Source organism: Dipodomys merriami, unplaced genomic scaffold, assembly GCF_024711535.1.
Source record: "Dipodomys merriami isolate MVZ:Mamm:240054 unplaced genomic scaffold, mDipMer1.0.p SCAF_570, whole genome shotgun sequence".
NCBI lineage: Eukaryota > Metazoa > Chordata > Mammalia > Rodentia > Heteromyidae > Dipodomys > Dipodomys merriami.
In genome coordinates this window covers 669,262-678,635 of record NW_027206147.1, presented here as the reverse complement: position 1 = coordinate 678,635, position 9,374 = coordinate 669,262, and the positions used below count along the sequence as shown (strand labels likewise).

General features: G+C 34.4%; 1 pseudogene; it reads left to right on the top strand.

Moving 5' to 3' along the window:
• The first annotated feature begins 1,385 nt into the window (after positions 1–1,385).
• LOC138812958 (U6 spliceosomal RNA) lies at positions 1,386–1,482 on the top strand (annotated as a pseudogene).
• The last annotated feature ends 7,892 nt before the right edge of the window (positions 1,483–9,374 follow it).

Below are 9,374 nucleotides of genomic sequence, written 5' to 3'. Positions count from 1 at the left end.
TCTGATGATGCAGGTAAATGGGCCTTGAGATCCTAGGACCCATGGGTACTGCAGAAGAATAATATTTTTTAGACATCTTAGCAAAATTTGGGCATAATCATTAAGAATGCTTCAGAAATATGGACAAAAGCAGTATGGGACAAGCAAGTTAAAACAATAAACAGAGCAGCAGAGTAAAATCCATTACAGATTAGAGGAAAACATTGTTTTTTTTATCATGTGGATTCAGAAGACCAAGAAGAGTTATAATGTATCACAAGTTTATACTAAAAAGATTGCATTGATACGTTTTCTAGTCTAATACATATTTGAAACCTAAATATTTATATTCCAATTCTGTTTATTGGAGTAAATAAATATCAATTTATTTGTCAAATTATCAACTAATTCTAGTAAGTTTCATTGTGTGAAATATAAAATCAGCACATATAACTATATATAATATGATTAAAAGACACACGTTTTGTATTGTTCTGTTGTAGTTACTGTATCAAAGGCAACTCTGTTTTAAAGTATGATTCCATTATCTCTACTTCAGTGTTTGATAGAGTTAGATCTAAAGCTTTATCATTTGTAGATTTACAGCATGGAGGCAAGAGGAAACACTGTGATTAAAACATTATCAATTTAATGCCTAATAATGAGGAGAAACATATGCACTTCTCCTGCAACTATGAAAATATTTGGTGATAAAAAGGCAGTAGTGTAAGTTCCTGCCAGGAACTTACAGACAGGCCAGGACATTAAGTAATCATGCATACGAACAATTTTTTCACTTCTTGGCTTTAGCTACTTTTAAATGGAAGGTATAATAAACAATTATATTTTGATAAAATACCTTCTCGTCTGAACAGTTCTGTTTGAACTGTTCATCTCTCTATGATCCCTTGTAACCAAGATTAGTTTTGTTCTAGTAAGAAAATCTTTGCTGTCAGGGTAAGGTATTCTGGTTGTTCTGTTCCCACATGGAAGAAGGGTAAAGGCTCAGGTAGACATTTGTTCCAGTAACACCTCATTTGGGAAAATGTCAGCTGAAGAAGTTTAGAAGTAGCTCTTAAGCAACGCTTAGTTTGAATCCATTAGGTCCACAAAGCTGGATAAATAAATACTTGAAAAAGCCATCACCTTTGGACCTAATTATAAATAATAGAGAGTATGATCAAATTCCAAATAAAAAGACTTAAGATATTCATTGGCAAAAAAAGTTTGCAAATGTGAGCAATCGACTGATCAATATAATTTTTTCCAATATTCACAGAATTTTAGGGAAATAAGATCGATAGCATTGTTAGGAACAATAAGGTTTCCTTGTTACAAGTAGGCACCCATAGATATAAGCCTGTATAAAGATTGCAGCATTAACTATTAAATTTAGAGGATACTACATGCTTCAGCAGCACGTATACTCAAACTACAATACAGAGATTAACATGGCACTTGCACAAGGATAATATGAAAATTTGAGAAGTATTCCATAATTTTCATTCTTCAGATGCAAGAAATGAAAAAAAGTGATTAAAAAGTTGATTACAAAATTACAAGTGTAACAATACACGTAATTCATATAATTAAATTTAGTTTGACATCAGTGTATTAAATCACCTCAGAAAGGCATTTACATAGCATAAACTTTACAAAACTTTTCAAATTAAACAACATTGTCATTTTATCCCAAAGAAAAATAATATTAAGACCTAGAAAAAAAGGAATCAAACTGTTTCTTTATGGAATACAATCGGAAAGGACACATTAATGAACGTATATATTATAAAATAATATAGAATTCAATGTATATCTAGGAGAAAATAAATTGTGAACATTATGCAAACATAGAATATAGAATATTTTAAAATATACTTTTTCAGACAAGCACCAGAAATATTTTAGTTTCTGTACTACTCATTTCAACAGGTAAATTAAAATTATTTCTTATTAAAAAATCACAAACTCTGAAGAAATTATTATACATGTTTACAAAATCTATTGAATACATTTTTCCATCCAAGGCAGGCAATTCACTTGGAAGAATTCCGCAGAATCCATGAATTTTTACAGTAAAATATTGGTGCTGCCGGGCACTGGTGGTTCATGCCTATAATCCTAGCTAAACAGGAGACTGAGATCTGAGGATCATGGTTCAAAGCCAGCCTGGGAAGGAAAGTCTGTGGTACTCTTATCTCAAATAAACCACTAGAAAACTGGAAGTGGAGCTGTGTCTCAAGTGGTAGAGGGCTCACCTTGAGCTGAAGATCACAGGGATAGCTCCAGGCGCAGAGTTCAAGCCCCATGACCGACCAAAAAGAAAGATATTGCTCTTATTTGGATTGTGAAAATATTTTGTAGGGACACAAAAGATGAACTTGCATTTTTGAAATTTAAGAAACTTAATCCGACCATTAGGACTTCGGTGAACAATTTGTACAGCCTTTTACAACTTCATAGAGGTAGTGATACATACTTATGCTTTTGGCAATGTCAAATAGAGTTTCTTCTATGTTGTTCTTCAGGCCTGGATTTATATAATGGTTCAACAGAAGGCGATCCAGCGTATCTTTGCTATCTCAATTCTCAACAGCAAGATATAAGGGTGTCAAGAGTCCTTTAGTTTGGGGAAGTGTTACTGTGGCTCAAGCGGTAGAGCACTCCCCTTTAGCTGAAGAGCACAGGGACAGCACCCAAGCCCAGAGCTCAAGCCCCATGACCCACCAAAAAAAAAATCACAACAACAACAAAAATCAAACAAACAAAAATATTTGGGCTGGGAAAGTGGCTCAGTGGTAGAGCGCTGGCCTTGCATACATGAGGCCCAAGGTTCGATTCTTCAGCACCACATAAGCAGAAAAAAAAGCGGTAAGTGGTGCTGTGGCTCAAGTGGTAGAGTGCTAGCCTTGAGCTGAAGAGATGAGGGACAGCGTCCAGTCCCAGAGTTCAGGCCCCACGACCAAACCAAAAAAAATTTAAAAAAAAAGTCCGTTAGTTTGGCCATTGGTATCTGTATCATGATGAAGTAAGAAAGAAGCGACTCTGGTATTATTCCACGTGTATGCACTGTTCAGGGGTGTCCAGTCATCTACAGTTATTGCATGTGCCGCTTGAGAAACCAACTGACTGACAATGTCTAAGTGTCCACCGTAGGCTTCTTGAAGAGGGATATACTGATCATCATCCCTACTATTCACATAAGTGGCCTTTTGAAAAAGAAGTCTCCGCACTGTAGTAAGCTGAATATTTTCGACAGCCAATTGAAGAAATATGGTTGGATCCATCTCCATTTTTTTTCTTGCAATTGATACCATTCCTTACTTTTTCATCTTGTTCCCCATATTCCTAAGAATTGCCTAACCAGAGACTTTGAGTGCCAGTGGGAATGAGGTGTCCATGTATTTCCCTAATAGTTCACATTGGTTGAACTGGTCAGAAATATCTGGTGAATTTTCTGCAACTGTTTATTCACCATGATTTATTTTCTCTTTTTCCAATTTTACTATTCGAAATTATTCTAACTGGAGAGTATGGAATTGATGGAGAGCAGAGGAAAGATATTCCTCCATATTCAAATGTACACACTGAAAATGAGGACCAGTGATGTCTCCATGTGCAGCTTATTCTAGGCATGAGAAACTAGGAAATAATGCCTTCCATATAAATGATTTGGGAAATGGCAGAGCAAAAAGTGAAATGATACAACAAAAAATATAAAAGCAAAATAAATTAGGATAATTATGGAGCAATCGTGTTATATATGAGAACCATGAAAGGGAGAGAGAAAGAAAGAGAAAGATGTGTAATGACGTAGCTAGCCACATAATCCATGCCTCTGATCAATTTGTAGAGCAAACAAAATTTTATTTTTTAAAAGAGATGGAAATCGAATTTATGTATTTACTTGAAGTTAGTAAATACATTTTTAGTAGCCTACATAAAGAGACATAATTTTACCAAACTACAGACAGTAAAATAAATCCTTGATAGTTCTAGTAACAGATCTGACTGAAATCAGTTGAATCATACTTTTCTTGTACAATGAAGGAATAAGAGGGTAGTAAAGCAGCTAGAGAAGGCAGGGAGATTGTATCTGTGACAAAACTTTGTGGAAATTGGTATTGAGGATTTCTTACTGGTGATCCACTTGCACTGGAAGCATGATTCTGAAGTATTGCTTGCCGATTCTGAACTATTGATTTGATTATTATATTCTCCAAGAAGAAAATGAGAATTGATAATGAAGGACTACTAATACATTTTGACCTTCTCACTAAGCACTTTCAATCATCAAAATCACATGAAGACAATAGACAGGCCTACTTTTTAGATGAAAGCAAGTGTCTTATAAAAACAAGGAATATATGTAGTCATGCAAAGGACTTCTATTTTAACAATGCCGCATACATTTTTCTAATGTTGGGTACCAATAAATAATGGATCTATTAGAAAGCTCTTAAGGCTCCTATGTTCAATAGTGAGTTCTCTTACACTATATCATGGTATTTTTTGTGTTTTAAGAATAAATTTACATTACTAACTTGAATTTCTGACAGGACAGTATCATCACTGTACATCTTGCTTCTATACTCTCATTTTAAAATTAGCATCTAAGTATGTGCATTAGATAACTATATAGGAAAAAGTAGAAGCCACACTGATGGCTTATGTCTTTAGTAGTAGTTAATCAGAAAGATGAAATCTGAGCATTGTGGTTTGAAAGCAGACCAAGAAAAACAGTCCATTAAATTCTGATTTGAGTGTAACCAGCAAAACCTAGAAATGGAGCTGTGGTACAAGCAGTAAAATGCTAGCCTTGAGAAAACTGAAATAAAAAATAAATTCTGGGACAAAGCCAGGCCCTGAGTTCAAGCCCTAGTAGTAGCACCAAACAAATAAATTAATTAATAAGGTAATTAATTAATTAAAACTAAATTAAGTGGTCACATGTGGAGAGGCAGGTAAAAATGTAACATGCGTGGTAATGGTTTATGTATTATTTTGTAATAAGGCATATTATCATTTGTCCCAATCACTAATATTTTATGTGGACTTTTTTGTACAATAAACCCTGAATTTAGCATGCGTGTATATGTGTGTGTACATGTGCGAACATGTGTGTATGTGTATATGTGTGTGTGTGCTGTTGCAATGTTGCTTGCCAATGTGGACAGGGTGAGGCTGAAAAAAGCTAACTGTGTTGCAATGTTTTTATTTATCAGTGTTCTGTCATGTCATTTCAGTGGAACCAGCCTTTGTACATATTATTTGTCTAATAATAACATCATAATCAAAGCATTTACAATATTAAGTTAGAAAAAGAGACCGCTTTCAGCTCTTATTGTATTTTAGGTAAGAAGATACAGACATAATTAGTTAGTAAGTTGTTGCTATAAGATGATTGTCAGTACAAAATACGTATTTGACCTCTTAAATTGGTTATACTTTTAAGATACACTCATAGAGTGATTTGGACCGACTTGACCAAACAGGTATTACTCTCTGATTATTCCTGTGAAACACAAGTTGGATAAACTCTTTCCGGATTTCTGTTGAAAATCACTTTCTTTGCAATATTATATCTATTCTCACTAAGAGATAATCCAACCCATATTATGTTTGAATATCCCATCTTATTCATTGAAAATAAGTATTGTGGATATGCTTGTTAGATATTCGTTTCAAAAACGAACAAACAAAAAGCAAGTGTTATTTCCATATTGTGGATGCATTTGAAGGTGTTTTGTACATGCACAGGTATCTTTACTAATGGCTCTTTTGTGGGAGAAACTACGGCAACTTTAACAAATAAGGCTTTTTGAATATCTGTTCCAATATACATAACATCTCAGAGCAAGTCTTGCAATTTCTGAAAATCCTTTGAATATTTTAGTATTATTTCAGTTCATTGACTGTAGAGCTAAAATTTCTGAAATATTGTTAAGATCTGAAAAAGTATGTGGGTATATACGCTTTTTTATGCTTCATTTTATGAAAACCCAGTTTTTACGAAAGTAAATGGAATAGAATGAAAGAAGTAAGTGAATTGGGTAAGCTAATTATTAGTATAATTTTGTTTTCTATTAATAGTCCATTGAATGTAGATGATGCAGTTAAATTATTTCCTATCTATTTCAGTTAGTTTTAGAATCTTTATAGTTATGAGTGAACTTTTAAATAAAGGTCTTTTAAAATAATTAGGATTAACCTTGTGCTTTTCGTCCTACTCCCAAGAAAATGAGTTATTTTTAAGTGTTAATAGTTTATCATTATGATTATCATAGCGAATCATTATCATTATCATAGGGACTTAAAAATGCAGTAGTATTGATGTCTTTTTAAACCAATTGTATTCACAAGTTGGAGAGTCTTTAATTCATAATTAGGTCTTGGTGTCAATGATTTTTAACCTCTCGTTCCTAACATTAATGATAGGTAAGACTGCATTTTTGGGTATATGAAAGGTAAAATATTTATCTGGGGTCAAATGTGATTTTATATCATTCTTTCTTTAATAACATTTTAAAGTAGTACATTTCTCTCAAAATGGTGGGTATAAAAAGCAATCAAAAGGGCTGGGAAGGTGGCTCAGTGGTAGAGTGTTTGCCTTGCATGCATGAGGCCCTGGGTTCAATTCCTCAGCACCACATAAGCAAAAAGAAAAAAGCCGGAAGTGGCGCTATGGCTCAAGTGGTAGAGCACTAGCTTTGAGCTGAAGAGCTGAGGGACAGTGTCCAGGTCTAGAGTTCAGGCCCCACGACCGGACCCCCCCCCCAAAAAAAAAAGCAATCAAAATACTTCAAATGGTAAAAAAATTTAGGTGAGCTACAATGTGGAAACGATTGCTCCAAAAGGCCTGCAGTCTGTTTCCATCAGGAATTGGGCAGGTCATTCTTTCAGTAAGACTGTGTTAACCAGAGATGGGGTCCCCAGGCAGTGCAGTGTTGAGTGAAGGCATAAAATATGATTTCTACTATTTTGAGCTAGAAATCAAGAATGTTATAGTTTAGCAGTTCCTTTCACTAGGGAGGTATAAATTGAGTTTTCACTAGGGAGGTATAAATGGAGTTTTCTTCTTACAGTTACAAATTGTCTTTTTTTGTTGTTGTTGGTCATGGGGCTTGAACTCTGGGCTTGGGTGCTGTTCCTGCACTCTTCCACTCAAGGCGAGCGCTCTACCACTTGGACCACAGTGCCACTTCCAGTTTACTAGTGGTTTATTAGAGATAAGAGTCTCACAGTCTGTCCTGCCCAAGCTGGCTTTGAACCACAATCCTCAGATCTCAGCCTCCTGAGTAGCTAGCATTATAGGCGTGAGCCACCGGTGTCTGTCTAAGTTACCTATTTTCTAACAAAGATAAAGGAAATATTATTAGAGTGTGCACAATAATTTTGGGAATTTTCCTAGAATTAGTAGACTGAGTGCTAGTATTTAGTTATAAAATAGAATGAGGTTAGTTCATATAGTGGGAATGGAACGCAGGCTAACACTTACCGTGTGTAGAATGTTGTACTAGTAATTCCAACTCTGAAGACTTAAATATCATCATCTTAGAATTAAAAATAGAAATAGTTTCACTTTATGGGATTATTGTGAGGATTAAATTAGATACCAAAGGTAAAGTACTTGGAAAAACAATCAGAGTTTGATACTTTCTACCTTTTATTTTATCATGTGATATATTCTAATATTTTTACTGTGATTTTTATATTGTCTATTTAGGATATGCAAAGTGATGTATTGATATACATTGCATTGTTCACTTTTCTGTCATTATGAGGAAAATACCTGCAAAGAAAATTTCTGAGAAGGCAAGTATCATATTGACTCATGGTTTAAGATCAGATGTCTCCATTGTTTTTAATTATATTTTTATTAAATAGGTGTACAAAATGTTTTCCATTCAACGAATCAGTTTATAAGTACAATGGATCTTTACATAACTTTCTCACATCCTTCCAAACCTCAACCCACTTTCGTTTTTATTAGTTTCATACTATCTGCATTGAATATTATGGCTTCACTCTCTACTTCCATAAGTCTCTTTATTTCTTCCCTTTGATTTTCCCTCACATTTTCCAAGTGGTAGCCTCCAGGTATTCATTTTGTTGGATTAAAAGTTCAATTTTATAAGAAATTACACCTGTTAAATACTCCTCTACAAATAGCATGCTTTGATTAATACTGTTTTTTAACTTGCATAAAATTCTGGCTTCTAAATACACGTTCTTTTTGTGTCTGGCTGTGACTTCATTTATTTAACATAATTTAGTTCTATCCATTACTTTGCAAATGCTGTAACAGTCTTTATAATGGATGGGTGCAATCCAATTGTGTATATGTGCAACACTTTCTCCAACCATCCCTCTGCTAAAGTGCATCTGGGCTGTTTCCATAAATTCTCTACGGTGAATAGTGCAGTAGTGAACATGATTGTGAGAGTGATTTTACTCTAACCTTTTGGGAAAATTCATCACTGTTTTTCTGGGAGCAATCCTCTAGCCAATTTTCCAGAATTAGCACATCCCTTCCTTCATCTACATCACAACGTTTTTCAGGTCCTCAAAAACACACTACCCCCTACAGGTACCAATCAGCTAAAACCAGACTGTGCCCATATTCTTTTGTTGTTGTTATTGTTTTCTTTCCGGTCAAGGGGCCTGAATTCTGGGCCCTCAGCTGTCCCTCAGCTTTTTTGCTCAAGGCTAGCAATCTACCACAGCGTCACTTCTGGCTTTCTTCTTTTTGCTTATGTGGTGCTGAGAAATCAAACCCATGGCCTCAGGCATGCAAGGCAAGAGCTCTACCACTGAGCTAGTTTCGCAGCCCCGATGTGCCCATATTCTTTTAATACATTTTTCATAATTTTACACATAATTTAGTGAGAACCTTCTACCTACTTTCCTAATGTAGGAATGAGGTATATGACAATAGAGCAAAAGTAAGGGATATGGGATTAAATTAGCTATTATCATATTTAAAATAATTTTCAGCTCTAACTCATAGCCTCACTTAGTATTATTTTAATCTTTATTTGATTATTTCACCTATCCCCTAAATTATAACATGTGATTTAAATACAAAGGCAAAAAAGTGTGGTTTGACTTTGACATTCATGTGTGAGGATGCACAATATGGGCAAATAAAGGGATTGGAATTAATAGCCATTATCCATTTTGTTAAAGTGTTTTCTCAAACTGATTCTCACAATTCATATTTCATTCAACAACAAGAAACATGTGACAATTCCCTTTGTTTTGCTCCTCATTAAACTTGTTTCCAAGTTATTTTATAATGAAGGATGATTTCATAAATCTACTGTAGATACAAAACTATGTTAAAATATTTCTATATGTATGCATTGATATAAATACAAACACATATATTATAA